Source organism: Lissotriton vulgaris, chromosome 4_1 (assembly GCF_964263255.1).
Source record: "Lissotriton vulgaris chromosome 4_1, aLisVul1.2, whole genome shotgun sequence".
Classification (NCBI taxonomy): Eukaryota; Metazoa; Chordata; class Amphibia; order Caudata; family Salamandridae; genus Lissotriton; species Lissotriton vulgaris.
Window position 1 is genome coordinate 540,768,119 of NC_141691.1, and position 15,655 is coordinate 540,783,773.

A 15,655-nucleotide genomic window follows, 5' to 3' on the forward strand; every position below is an offset into this window, starting at 1 on the left:
GCAAAATGGCTGCTTGCCTGCAGGATATCCTTATTGGCTGCAGAGAAAAAGTATGAAAACATGTTGCTTTTAAATTTGTATGTGCAATGGGGAAGCCAGGAGGAATATGGTGTAGAAATGGGACATTTTAAAGCAGATATGGACTTATGCGAAACGAATGGCACTGACATAATTTTACTGATGGGGTATTTTAACCATAAATTAAACCCAAGGAAATAAGATTTTTGGTATACAGAAATATTGGAGGCCTAGGACATAAATCAAGCGACTTTTCCAGAGTGTGTCTTTACAACACAGGATATAAATTTGGGTATTTACTTGAGGACTAAAAGCCTCTTCTGTTTAAATAGTAAGACAGTCTTAGATTGTCAAGCGCATAAAACGTTTAAATTGGGCTAACAAAATTGCCCAATAGATTACTTTTTTATGCCAGCCTGGAATTTTGCCTCAGCAAAGGGATTTAGGATCTGCCATAGAAAAGGGAGTGATCATAACCTCATGGAGTTAGAACTCTCAGACTTTTATCTAAATCCTTGTGATAAAGTAATTGAACAGCAGGTGGGGTACCCCAGGCGGATCATAATAAGGGTAACAGAAGACTATATAGCAAGGTAGGAAAGGCTGCAACAGAAGCTTGACCTGGGAAGCATGAGAGGGCTGACTCTGGAATGGTATGTGGGAAAAATTTAACAAGTGGTCCAATGCCTTCGTGTGTAACTTAGAAATGATGTAAAGAAGGTAAAGAGTCAACAAAATGCAACAGCTAAACAACGAAAGTGGTTCTCTAAAGATTGTTTCGAAAAGAAGAGGGAGATAAGGAGAGAAGCACAAAGACTCAGCGCAAAATAGGAACAGGTTAGGGCCGACAAGCTTGTCAAACATAAGAGAGAATATATATTCTGTTAATCTAGCGCGAAAAGGGCCTACAAAGAAAGCTGCTGGGGAAAATTGCTGGAGACAATTGAAACTAAGAACCTGCGTCAGTTCCTGAAGCTGATACAATCAGCAGCTGAACTCCTGGCTGCCTCAACAAATTGTGAGGTGGAAGAGGCAGCATGGGAGGAATATCTGCTGGATCTAAAACCAGACTTCTCAGCCTTAAATGTGAAAAATACGATAAAAACTTTGAAGCTAACAAGAGCAGCAGGACCAGATAATCTCCCAGCCCTGTTAACAAAACTACAGCTGCACTGGTGGGTAGATTTCTGCTCACATATGTTTCTAGTCATTTTAGAAGAAACTGGGAAGATCCCCAAAAATTGGAAGGGAGCAATAATGAGACCGGTGCACAAGAAAGGTAATATGCACGCCCCAAAGAACTATAGGATAATTGATCTGCTAGAAATTGGAGAAAAGATTTTCTCAAAAATAATCTTAGGAAAGCTAACAGTTTGCGTGGAGCAGTGTTCAATTGTACCTGTAGAACAGGGTGGATTGAAAGAACGACACTCCACCATAGATCAAAGCTTCCCCCTCTGGGCAGGAGCCCGGAAGTCGATAGACCATAAGGGGAAAATTTACTGTTGCTTTGTCGACTTTCAGGCATTGACTCAGTGGATTGCAAATGCCTATTGGAGTCTTTGACTAAGTATGGTATACCAGAGGGTATATTGGCTATTTTAAAGGAACTACATGGAGGAAACTGGGCTCAGGTAATTAGGGACACACAAGGGTCACTGACACGCAAAATAGCCATAGGGAACGGTCTTAAACAGGGGTGTGATTTGGCCAGTCTGCCCTTTGTCATATTCCTAGCCGACCTACCTACAGTACTAGAAGTGGAAAGAAGTGCAAGTCTCAGAATGAGTGGCAAGAAAGTGTTATGCCTTCTTTATGCAGACAATCTAGTGATACTTGATCAAACGGAGCTAGGCCTCCAAAGGAAATTAAATGCTTTTAAGGAATATTGTGAGGCAAAGTTCTTGGTTGTAAATATAGAATACACAAAGATGTTATGCTTCGGGAAAAGAGATAAGAATTTTAACTGGTTTTCAGGACAAAAGAAATTGGAGATTGTTAAGGAATATAGATATTTGGGACTCTGGTTCGACAGTGCTCTAAAGTGGTATACCCACCTAGAAGCTCAAAAAGCAAAAGCTTTCTCATCAATTTGTGGGCTGAAAAAAAATGTAATCGAGAATACGGAGGCAAGTCCCTTAGACCAATAGTAAAGGCATATGAAGCAATGATTCCCCAGCAAGTATTTTATGGGGCAGAAGTTCTTTACCTAAGTGGTAAATGGGGGTGGGACCTAGAAGGGAAGAACTTTAAAATGTTATTGTCACTACCGAGCGCCACAAGGATTCAGGCTATTAGAATGGAGTATTCAGATTCAAATTTCCCTGATAAGATTTTGGAAACACCAAGACCCAGGTGGAGTGCAGAAGGTCTCACAATGGTGTAGAGAGGGGATGATTTGTTCTAGTTGCCTAAAATGGGCTAAGGATGCTAGAAAGAAACTCCTGATTATAGGCGAGAATTTAAAAGTGAGACTGAATCAGCATTCAATGGAAGTAGACTTTACTAAGAATACTCTCAGGTTCCAAGGTCAAGCACAGTCAAGGAATTTGGATCTGGAATACCAGAGTTCGGAAAAATCAGTACAATATATAAGAAACTCATGGGTAAATGAAGTTTGGTACCCGTACTTTGACACCTTGCCTAATAATGGACTACAGTGTGAAATTTTAAGTACAAATTGGTATCTATCCCTGGCTGATGGAGGAAAAAATAAAAGTTGAAATGATACAGCCAGACGGAATTTGCAAATGTAGGTTAGGAACCAGAAACTATATTTTGCACATATTGATCGACTGCATCTTGGTTTTAGCCTTGCGGAAACTGTTTTTATGTCTAATATTTTTAAAATATGATACAAGGTCACAATCCCAAGCTGCAGCGTTACTCACAAATGCCAAATCTTGATATCGCCATTGCACTGGGAAAATATATGAAAACCATAAAAAGTTTTGTAAGGGAGAAACTGAAGGAGGGGTAGTGAATTCATTCTTGTTTTTAAAGTTTCTCTTTCCCTTTTATATAAAATATGTTTTTAGAGTAATTTATACATTTTTAAAAGATATAAATGATTTGTGATTATATGTTAGAGCTACTGCGGAAAGGATGCGTGGGTTGCATCTATTATGAAGTGTTGTATCGGTAATGTATTTGCATATGGATTTATAATGTCATTATTATTCTGGGTATCCACTGTGTTTGAAGACTATGGTCTAAATAAACAAAGTTTTCTCTCTCTCTCTCTCTCCCTCGCCCGTCATCTACATGGGAACTAAAACAGCCCCTGACATTTTTTAACACAACACCAAGAAGAGTTCATGGTGGTGTGCCCTATGTGGATCCCATGATGTTTTCTTCCTCTGAATGCCATATAGCCTCAAACTTTGCTCATATCACACATTTTACTCAAATTTCAGCAACATAAACTTTCAGAATCTGCAGGTACCACAAAATTCCTTCCACCCATGGTTGCCATACTTCTACAGATAAGACAACACACAAATTGTGTGGATCTGCCTTGTGTCACAGACAGGAACTGGTTAAACCAGGGATAATGCACTGACTCATATTGTCCCTTTGTGAAAAACCATTACAAGCTGCAGCTGAGTTGTTGGCTCAGAGTATCCCTTATCTTTGTGAAAAACCATTACAAGCTGCAGCTGAGTTGTTGGCTCAGAGTATCCCTTATTTTTGGATAAGCAACAAACACTAAAATGTCCCTTCAAACAGAATGGTCTGACAGATGAAACTTATGTTACTTGTGTAAAGTTGCCATCGGTGGTAAAAAACTTACATATGAAACCATTTTCACAAATTGCTATTTTTCCCTACTTACTGTCATTTTTTGAGACATATTTTCATTTGAATTCTCATGAGCAATCTACATAAATAACTTCTTGGTGAATTCAGAATTGTGCATAGTTTTCAGAAATGGGGTCAGCGTGGGTTTCACACCGGTTTCCTCCACAAGCAAGTAGGGTTGTGGTAAAAAGGCTTTCTTTTACAATACTCCTTTTTGTAACTGGAAAGATTGTGAATTTATCACAGCAAACCATTGCTAATGCAATTTTTAAGGGGAAAAAAACAAGATTTCTTGCACAGCAGTTTCCAACAAAAAACAAGATGTTGCTAAATTGTGCCTATTTTCTCAGTTCTCTCTAGTAGAATCCACAAACACTGTATACCTTTAAATTGCTCATGATGTAGGCAGAAAGGGTGCACGTTTAGCCTGGATACTTACAGTGCAAAACATGTTATAAAGCCAAAGTGTGAACTGCCCTAAACATCAAACAAAGGGCTCAACACTTGGGGTAGAAAAGGCTCACTAGATAAGGGGTTAATAAACTGTGAAGATTTCTGCCACATCAAGGAACTTACAACACAATTAAATTAGAGAGAATCTCTCTAAACAGAGGAAAACAATGTCTACGGAGATGATTTGCTCTCGCTTGGCAGGAGCTGTTTAAAATCCGCCCAGTGAGAGCAAACAGCTATGTTCCTGAGGAAAAGGGGGGAGGCACCCGTGGACATAGGGAGCCCTCCTCCATTGTTTATTTAGAGTCCACCTGGGAAAGTGGTGGTCCCTCTTGCCGTAAACGGCCCAGGAGGGGGAGCGCATCCCGCCACGCCCTTTAAATTCCATTCGGGCGCCAGGGAGGGGGTGGCAAAATGGAGGTGGGGGAGGGACCATGCGGCCCCCTCCAATTCTTTAAAAAAGACACATGGTAGTAGTGGTCCTCGGGCTCTTAAGAGCCTCAGGAGGGAGACCGCGTGGCCCCATCCCGTAAAATCGACAATCGGCCTGTCCTGGGGAGGTGGCAGCCCTAGGGGCAAAATTTTGCCATGGGGAGGGTGGCGGCATACACCCCTTTCCCCACATTTTATATATAAATAAGTCCCCAGGACCTGACCCACCCAAGGGCTCTAATACAAACATGTGCAGGAGACCACACTTGTTTAAAGAAAATATTCAGAGATTTGTGAATCTTCGCGATTTCTGCACCAAAGCATTTTTAAAAAATGTGTATTGGCCCTGGCGGGGTCCCTGGGGGCCCCCAGTAATAGTCCTACGGGGTAAGGATATTATACCCCACCCCCTTCCTTTTTGTTTGGGACTCGGCTAAGTCCAAGCCCCAAAATAGCGCACTCCAATGGCTTGAAACCACGTGATGACCTTTGACTACCATGATTTTAATTGAATTTTAATGTTTTACTTTACCCTAGCCTGAATGTACGTCCTGCATATGTCTTTCCTTGAAGATTTTTTGTGCAACCTCTTGGGGGGGGGGGGGGGGAGAGAAAAGAGAGAGGGGGGGAAGAGAGAGGGGGGGAAGAGAGAGAGGGGGGGAAGAGAGAGAGGGGGGGAAGAGAGAGAGGGGGGGAAGAGAGAGGGGGGGGAAGAGAGAGGGGGGGAAGAGAGAGGGGGGGGAAGAGAGAGGGGGGGAAGAGAGAGGGGGGGGAAGAGAGAGTGGGGGAAGAGAGAGTGGGGGAAGAGAGAGTGGGGGAAGAGAACGTGGGGAAGAGAACGTGGGGGAAGAGAACGTGGGGGAAGAGAACGTGGGGGAAGAGAACGTGGGGGAAGAGAACGTGGGGGAAGAGAACGTGGGGGAAGAGAACGTGGGGGAAGAGAACGTGGGGGAAGAGAACGTGGGGGAAGAGAACGTGGGGGAAGAGAACGTGGGGGAAGAGAACGTGGGGGAAGAGAACGTGGGGGAAGAGAACGTGGGGGAAGAGAACGTGGGGGAAGAGAACGTGGGGGAAGAGAACGTGGGGGAGGGGCAGGGGTTTATGGGGGGAGGTGGTGGGAGAGGAGAGGAAGAGGGAGAAGAAATTTTTTGTCTCGAAGTGCAATGTTATGAGCAGTGGTGCACAAATGTGCATTGTGTTGGCTTTGACATGCCCTCATGTCATCTTGAATCCAGACTGTCTTGCTAGAGCTTTTTGCGAGCACAGGCAGTCCCCCAGATTACTCAAGTTGTATAGGTTATTCACGTTCCATGGTGGTTTGTTTTCTGCTGGATGGAGGTTTCCTAAGCTTTGCTGGTATAATGTGTGGGAAGTGTGATTTTGCCTTTCAGAGCAGAGATTGTTGTGGCCACAGAAATTTGTAGAATGTACAGCTCTGTCTCAGAGTCAAAATACAGGGGCTGGCCAGCTTCTGTCTTGACCTTGACACAGCCCAGTATGGTCAGCTCGGTTTTTCATAACAGAAGGTTTCTAGAACCTTCGCCTCAGGTTGAGTAAAGGTATTAAAGACTGGGATCTTGGCATCCATATGGGAGCTCACTGTGGGGCAGACGTGTCGTCACACGAAAACGGAACTTTTGGGTCCAGGTTGTGAGTCCTGCCTGGCTGTCACAGGGCTCCTCCAGCTAGAGTATGCAAGGATGTTGAGTGAACTATTGGGAGGTGTTTTGTTTTCGAGTATTGTCTTCATAATGTGTGCGCGACTTCGTATGCACAGCTAAGTCTCCAGTGATTGTAATCATCGGAGGTGTTTTCATTGTGATGTGTGAGTGCCTGTGTGCACATTCAAGTCTGTCTTCTGTGGTTGTAACCATCTGCTGTATTTAGTGTATATATATCTTTCTGACTTTTTGCAGGACGTCATCTATAACTTGCATGTATTTTATTGATGCTTGTGTTATATTATCCATGAATTTAACAATTGCATTTGCAAAGTGTGTTATTTTATATTGATTGACAAAGGCCTCTTGAAGGCTGAAACGAGTCTCTCCTAGTGCTTGGGATTGAGGGCGACAACTAAATAAAGGGATGCCGAACCCTGAAACACATATATCAAACAATCCAGGTACGGACTCATAAAACGCTGGTTCCAAAAACTAGAGTTTATTTCATCACAGAGTACTGTCCATCATGACGCGTTTCGGCCACGACCTATCATATATATCATCTATACTACTATTATAAAGAGAAAACAGAAACCTTTTGGCAAGGTAAACTCTGGAACCACAGCGCCAATACACACCCAATACATTGTTGTAATCCTCAGGGTGTGTAGGTGGACATAGGCTGCATAAAATAAAATAAAAAAGTAAATAAAAAAATTAAACTTTAAAAACAAAGTAGTCCCCTAAAAGTAGCGCCGGTCGTGACGTAGCACTGGCCGCGACCTAGCGATGTCTGCATCGTGCGTGATGACGACAGGCGGGGAGGAGCGGTGACGAGCAGCGAGGAGTGGCAGTGAAGTCCGGAGCGCGGGGAAGAGCGGCAGCTCAGGTAAGGCAAAGGCAGAGGCGGGAGGTGGTCTGGGCAATGTAGGGGCAGGCGGAGTAAGGCAAAGGCAAAGGCAAAGGCTAGGCGGCGGGCGGGAGGCGGTCTGGGCAATGTCGGGCGGGCGGGGGCCGGGGCGGGAGTGCACCCAAGCCTGAAATGTTGCCCCCAGCCCCCTTCTGCCCCAGGCAACGCTGCCGCAATCCGGAAATGCTGCCCCCAGCCCCCTTCTGCCCCAGGCAACGCTGGGGCGGGCTGCTAGTATTATATATTTTCTGTTAGAGAGCATTGCATAAATAAAACCCCAAGCCTTATTCTGACAACATTCTTTGATATGCTCCATTTAATAAATTGTAATCCCGTTTCAGGTGGGGTTGTGTGATGTGTGTTGCTTCGTCGTGTTTGAGCCACTGTGTGGGAGAGTGGTATTCTGTATTATCTGGAAGTACGAAGCAAGACGGGCTCCACAGACATAGACGGTAAGCTGGACTTGGGGGATGGGGCCCCTGGAGTCAATTAATGGCTCGGCAGGGGGGGCGGGGCATGCAGCTCCTGTCCCGTAAAGTAATCAGCCCCACAGGAGGGCTCCCCGGAGCCATTTGTTGCCCAGGGAGTGCTGCCCGCAGTCTTTTGTGACATTTCAGTCCCAGAAGTGAGCTTTCTGGGGCCCTTTGAGGCACAGGAAGTAGGGATGCATGCCCCCCATACTCTCATCCATTTAAGATAATTCAGGCCATGTGGGTGGGCTCCCTGGGGCATAAATTAAGGATCCAGAAAGACTTGCAGCATTATTTACGGTTTTTATTTTCTCTTCATTTTTGCTGCAGGGAGTCCCTCCCCAGTGTACAGCCCTGCCTCTCTCCACCCTCATGGGACCTAGGGAGTCAGAATATCCTTACCCTGCCTAATATTTTTTTTTAGGTTCAGGACAGGGGTCTAAGTCCCAGAGTCCTGTATTGGCGACCAGTAACATTTTCCTCATGGGTCTGGCAGCAAACCAGAGAGCTTGGTATGCAAGAATCCAACTCCAAGGGGAAGGAGATGGACTAAGGAAAATAAAGCTCCCTGGGCCAATCAGAACTCTCCATTTTTAAACTGGCACTCTAGCAAGACAATCTTGAGACTCTTGCGGACTCAAATACCAAAATATACAATTCTTTTTTTCCTCTAATTTCTCTAAACATTCTGAACGGATGTACACCAAAGCTCAATCTGCGGACTAAGTTCTAACTTTTACAAATTTTCAGTAATTTCGCTAAACAGATTTTGCTGTAGCCAGTCTTAAAGAAGACTATGGAAAATGTATGGGGAGTTTGCATTTTGGGACCCCCCCAGTTTCTTGCTCGGCATATCACCCAGATACTTTCCTGGAAGGATCTAGGATGGATGGCCTTTTTTTGGTAAAGTTTTGTGAAGATTAGTCATACGGAGCCAATGCGTTTTTTATAGAAAAGCAGACAAAACTAACTACCTAGTGGCAAGTGCCCCTAGGAAATAATAAATAAATACAAGAAAAAATAATATATATATATATATATATATATATATATATACACATATATCCACACAAACAGGTCGCCCCAAATGAAGATGCCACCACGGGGTGTTGAGAATACCTTTAATTGAAGACCTCACAGAGCAACAAGGTAGCAGTCTCTTCTTTCAGCAATAAAAAGCCCTACGCGATTCAAACATCAAGTGTTCTTGTTCACGGGCGGTGCAGAAAGGAAATGGCAGTCAATCCTCAAGAAACACATGATAAATGTTCCAAGCCCCGCCCCAGTGGGCGTGTGCCTCTCGGCATGCTGGTGCCTGTAGTTTCTTGATATCTTACCCCAGTGGGTGCTGCTATGTCCTTAAAATAATGCCAAGTTTTACCCTAGTGGGTGAGACAGAAGCTGCAAACATCGTCTGGCTACGCTTTTAAACTGGCCCTTCAATGCAGCTCCTCGCTCCAGTGCGAGTGGTGGTACCGCTCGCTGGATCTGCTGGTCATGCAGCGGGCATCTTCACGGCTTAGCAAGCCGCTAAATATCCACACAAACAGTTCGCCCCAAATGAAGATGCCACCACGGGGAGTTGAGAATACCTTTAATTAAAGACCTCACAGCGCAACAAGGTAGCATGCTCTTCTTTCAGCAATAAAAAGCCCTACGCTTTTCAAACATCAAGCCCTCCTTGCTGCACATCACGCTTGAATGGAGGAGTATAACCTAGCAGTGGGGCATTTCCATAAGGTGCAAATCTTTTTCGAATAATTTTTAGCGGCCTGCCCGGTCGCGGAAATTGCCCGCCGCAGCAGCGGAGGTCGAGTGCAGGACTACTTGGACTCGCGACTGATGGGGTCCCAACAGCGTGACTTTATTAGCATCAGGGAGTGAAGCGATGCTCAGTACCCACCCACTGGGGTTTTTAATAAGTGATGGGGGAACGCCCACAGGGGAAAGATAAGCAAGACCACAAGTACCAGAATGCCCGGAGGCCAGTGGACGGGGCTTTGTTGCAAATAAAATGGTGGTTTCTTGCAATCGTTCCGCGATTGGTTTTGTGTTTGCCAGTGATCAAGGGAGTAATATCCTGAAACGAGTTTGGCTGAAGGGATGGTGTGCGCTGCCCTCCTTGCTGCACATCACGCTTGAATGGAGGAGTATAACCTAGCAGGGGGGCATTTCCACAAGGTGCAAATCTTTTTTGAATAATATTATATAATTTTTTTATACCAAGTTACTTATACACAAGTTATCAAAAATCTGATGTAACCATTAAAACAGATTTTGAACATGAAGTAGGGATTAACTTCAAAACGTTTTTCTAGCATTTCCTCAAGTGGATATAAGAAATAAAAATTGTAATCCTATTTAAGCCTGTTCAGGGCAACGCTTAGGGAATATTTAACTGTGAAAACATACTAACCTCAATATGTAGTGTCGTTCTCATTATTAGCAACCTGTCCTGAGGGCATACCTTTCGCTGTAATTTGATTTAAACTGCATTCAGCCACAGCACTTTAGTGTTCCTGGTAGACATATTATTGTTATATGTGTGGGTGAGGTCAATACACACTAGAGCCCACACATCACATTTACGTTCTAGGTCTGAGATGCATTTTCAGCGTGGTCTACAATAGTCTTACTGGACAAGTAAAAACAACAATCGGAATAAACCAAATTTTACCACTACCATTTTAGGACCAGAGTGCACTCACTGTGGCACTGATTATTAGTGTCAGAGGGTACAGAGCCCTAATAGCAGTAAAGATAGGGTCCAGCAAAAGGTGGTAAGTTTGGGGTGACATTGCTGAATATGCTGATTTGCTACACTTGTTTATACAGAAGGATTTAGGAAGCAAGAAAGATGCTATAAAGTTGGAGGTTGGAGGTAGGTACTAACCCAACTGCATACCAATGATTGATCTCTTTTGGCTTCAAGCTAAAAATGCACCATACTATTTCAGAAAAAACGCAGTACCACAAGTGAAACTTTTTAAAAAGAGAGAATGCAGTTCTAGGCTCCAAAAACAAATGTTCACTGCACAACATCAACCAGCAGTAAAAGACATCAATCACTAAGAAGAAACATGTTCCCTTAACACGTTAACATGATCTTCCTTACATGCTCTTAATGGGTCCTTTGTTGGTTATTCTACGCAAGATGCTATGGAGTTCGGAAGGCAGGTGTCTCGATCGAATTCATCTTCATTTGATTCTCTAGAATTTGAAAAAGCTCCTGAAGATTAGGAACAAAACCAACTTCCAACTTTGACCAGATTGGGACATCTAATTAAAATGAAAAAACAAAGTTCAGGATTGAATTTGTTAGTTAGAATAAACTGTATGCAGGAGTTTCCACATAATTATTGAGAACTACACACTACATCTGTGAAGCAGTCATATTTACCATCTTCAGTATGTCCTAAAATAAATATTAGAATTACAGATATTGAAAACACAGTTCAGAAATGTTTAGCAAACTCATTATTTGACAGATTTGATTTCATAATAGGATAATCACTTGTACGTAAGTAAATCTTTAAGTAAAGGGTAGTGAACAGAATTTATTTAGTCAAAATTCAAAAGCCTCTCTTGCATTTGCTTATTTAGACGTTCACATGTAGTTGAAAGACGCCTTTCACTGAGTTCAGTTCTAGTGAAAACCTATTGTAACCTAAGGAAATACACACTTGGGGAATTGCAGTCATTTCCTTTCACAAAGAACCACCATCAGACCTAATATTGTAATAAAGCAGCGTTCACACCAATACTTTGCATCTTATCACCACTCAGCCTTTTCCCTTTAGAATGCCAATCCAATTTTTTGACATACAGGACAATTGACATTTTAGCTTTCAAACCTTTTTTCGTACACGTAAGGGTGGGGGTGGTTTGTGCCCCACTGCGATCCCTAGCAAAAATCCATTGACAAGAGACAACAATGGAAAGGGGAAAGACTCCTTTACAAAAGGGGCTCTCCTGACCTGACGGACAACCTGGAGCCAAGACAGGACCCCCAGAAGGGAGATTATCTTGATCTTTACACAATATTGCTCAGTAGGCCATCCATGCCGGCTATGTTATTATCAGATTGTGTGGTCATTACAGAAAAAAATCCACTTCAATGACCCTCAGTTCCAAAATGCTTACTACTTTAAGCTGGAGGTGTATATCCTAACTCACTTGTTAAAAGACAACTTTAAAAAAAAAATTATGTCCCAAGGAATTTTCAAAAAGTCTTGATGTTGAAGTACTCTTTTTCTTCATCAGGTGAAAATGAAATGTCATGGCAACTGATTGGCACCCATTCTAGAAGTCTTAAAATTTATATCAATACATACCAAAATCCTATATTGCATTGGTGCTAAAGTCACTCTAAAAATAAACCCTAAACACCCTCTCAGGAAGGGTAAAGATCATTATACTTAACACTCCCGCCACCCTCCAGAGCTCTGCCAGACGACAACGCAAAAGCCATGTGGTTCACCATAGAGCTTCGAAAGTCCAAGCACTCTTGCATATTGGAGAAAACGGAGAAACAGCAAAACCCCGGAAACATGCTCCGCCTACAAGGCCGCAACCACGGCACACCACCAACTTATCAAATCAACTAAGAGAAACTTAATCCAAGACAGAATCCTCTCCAACACCCAAAAGTCATAGGAACTCTTCGCCATCATACAAGAATTCACCAGACCAAACAGCGAAACTACAGACATTCCTCCCAAGACCTCTTCAACAAACTCAGCTCCTTCTTCCACCACAAGTTCAAGATGCTCTATGACAACTTTGACGACCAAGACCACAACACCGACCCAACACCCCCAACCTGCTACGCCATCCAGCCGACCCTCATCACCTGGACCCCTCTTACCACAGAAGACACTGCAAAGACTATGAACAGCATCCACTCTGGAGCACCCACTGACCCCTTCCTGCGGTACATCTTCTGCAAGGTTGCCATCGCACCTGAACTACAACGAAAATTGAACTGCTCTCTCAAGACAGCCACATGCCCAGATGACGGAAACCTGCCGAAGACAAACCCCTCCACAAGAAGCCCAACAGACCTCAAGAACTTTAAGCCCATCTCTATTCTCCCTTTCGCCGCCAAAGTCATCTGGAAAGTCGTCAACATCCAGCTAGCGCACTGCATGGGAACAGGACAGGACTTGCTTGTTGACTCCTCTCAATCGGGATTCCACAGCAGCGAGAACGCCCTCATAGCACTGACTACACCCGCACCCACCTTGACCAAGGCCACACTGCAGCCTTCGACACACTGAACACTAGCCGCCAGACTCCACAATGCCGGCATCCAGGGAACTGGCTTAGAGTGGATTTGATCTTTCCTCTCAGGCAGAACACAAAGAATGCGACTCCCGCCCTTCCTCCCCGAACCTACAGAGATCAGATGCGGAGTACCCCAAGGACCCTCCCTCAGCCCCACGCTCTTCAACGTCTACATGGCCCTCCTCGCAAACATAGTCAGAAAACACAGACAACATAGTCTTATATGCTGACGACACCCAGCTCATCCATTCGCTCACCAAGGAACCTACACCACCAGGCACAGTTTCCAAGAAGGGACGAAGGACGTTGCATCCTGGTTGAGCAGCAGCTGCCCGAGGATCAACTTGGAGAAAACAGAAGTCCTTATACTCGGATCCACTCCCTCCGCATGGGAAAACACCTGGTGGCCACCGCCCTCGGAAAACCAACCAACCCACCCCTTCGGCCACACTCGCAACCTCTGCATCATACTAGACTCTTCACTGACCATGAACTGTCACATCAACGCCGTGTCCTTCACATGCTTCAACACCCTCGCATACTTTGCAAGACCTTCAAATGGAAGCCCCCCAACTCCACCTACACACTCCTCACCAGCAGACTGGACTACAGAAACGCACTCTATGCCGTAATCAACAAAACACTCTTCCGCAAACTCCAGACTGTCCAGAATGCCGCAGCAAGACTCATCCTCGACATCACCACATCACTCAACACCTCTGTGACCGCCACTGGATCCCTGTCGAAAAAATAGAACATGCAAACTGCTCACACACTCGTACAAAGCCCTCCATAACACCGGACCGCAATACCTCAACAGAAGAATCTCCTACGTCTCCAAGAGAAGCCTCTGCTCTGCTGACTTGCCCTAGCCACGGTTTCCACATCCTCAGACAGAGCGGGCGGCAGATCCTTCTCCTACATCACAGCCAAGACCAGGAACAAACTCTCCCTCCGCATCAGATGAAGCCCAACACTGCACCTATTCAGAAAGGATCTCCAGACCCAGCTCTTCGAATGACCACTGAGCTGCGCCCCCCCTCCCCAAAGCAACACAGCCATGATTACCCTGCCCTCCCATGATTATCTGCATCAGTCTAGCTTTTCTCGATTAGAGCAGAGACCTAGAACACAGAGGAGCTTAATTTTTCTTTACTATTTTTTCAGTGCAATGTTTTTTTTCACATCAACTCTTTTCTTCACATTAGATGGCCATTTTGCAAACCCTATAGAGGCATATTATGTTGAAGACTATGATGGGTCTCACCAAGCTAAAATGTGTCTCCTGTCATCAGAAATTCAAACTATTTCTAAAAGGGCTCAGTGAACCATCTACTGCAACTGAAAAGTGGGGTGGGGTCGAAAGCTAAGCCTGCGTAAAGAATTGATTGAAGCCGAAGCAACCCACCCTCTTTTCCCTGGAATTTTTTGGTTAGCCAGGAGGATCCCTGAGCCATTTGTCAGCCTCAACCTACTGTTCGGCCGCCAGCACTAGTTCATTACTACTCTTAAAAACGAGGAGCATGTGGACATTAAGAATATGGTAGTCCTTGAGGACATTAGAGCCTGTGCTCGGTGTCAAAATAGCAAGATTATAATTATCCATTTTGGTTCCTGAAGAGAAACACTACAGCCCATACCTCTACCTCCTAGACCTAAAGTAGAAACTGACAGGACTTGCTTGTTCTGAAAGTCTTGACCGAGCATATATGGGAAGATCTGGAGTCAAGACCTACAGATTTAAGCAGACCAGACCAACAAAGTGTTGTTAAAGAGAACAGTAAAGATATTGAACACCATATCTATTGCATCTGCCTTTTGATACTTATGTATTAAAGAACACTGTGTCATGGATGAAAGGCTATCTGTAGCAGGCTACGCAAGTGTTCAGGACTTTGGCCTCAGAGAGCCAAGAAGAACAGTAACACTCAGGTTGCAGTTAGTATTAAAGACTCACATACTATGGCCTCTTGTGCCATCTAGGGTTAGGTTAGGAATATTATTATTTGTTTTTATCTAAGAGGAACTAAAAACATCTGATCTAAACACACTTTGTACATGTTTGACCATGAAACAAACATGCAGGTAAAACTTGCCAAAAGGAATAAGTTTATATAGTGATTTATAAAATGTTAGTGAGAACATAGGTAAAGTATGTAATTTTTATAAAGTAAGGTTCTAAAATTGATAAGAAAGAATTTGGCAAGCTGGGTTGCTGCATTCAGGTGTGTGAAAATAGGTTTATACATCTTGTAAGTATTATAAACACCATTTTGTTTCCCAGCACCTGCCTCCCACCAAGATAGGCTGGTCCTGTAAGTTGACAATGAAAGCACAAACAATGGAGGTCAGCGGAAACCAGCAAGCACATCTCTTTAGTTTACAATCTTCTGTGTCACTCGCACACCTTAGGGTGGCACCAAAGAAAATGCAACACAAGTAATGCATCCCTCTGGCCCTCGCATACAAAACCAGATACTTTCTACAGAGGTCATGTTATAAGGATACACTCTAGAAACCACACATAGCAAGATCATACCTTATGGCATTGCAGCGATGCAACTGGGGTCAAGTACTACACATGGACACTAACAATTAACATTTTATAATTTCCGCTAAAG

General features: G+C 44.0%; 1 pseudogene across 1 annotated transcript in view; it reads right to left on the reverse strand.

The window, feature by feature from the left end:
• The window catches only part of LOC147722210 (selenoprotein T2-like), a 74,851-nt pseudogene that overhangs the window by 21,037 nt on the left and 38,159 nt on the right, over nucleotides 1-15,655 (reverse strand). The window contains exon 5 of the transcript XR_015309864.1: nucleotides 10,864-11,027. The product of XR_015309864.1 is annotated as a selenoprotein T2-like (transcript). The remainder of the gene's footprint in view (nucleotides 1-10,863; nucleotides 11,028-15,655) is intronic.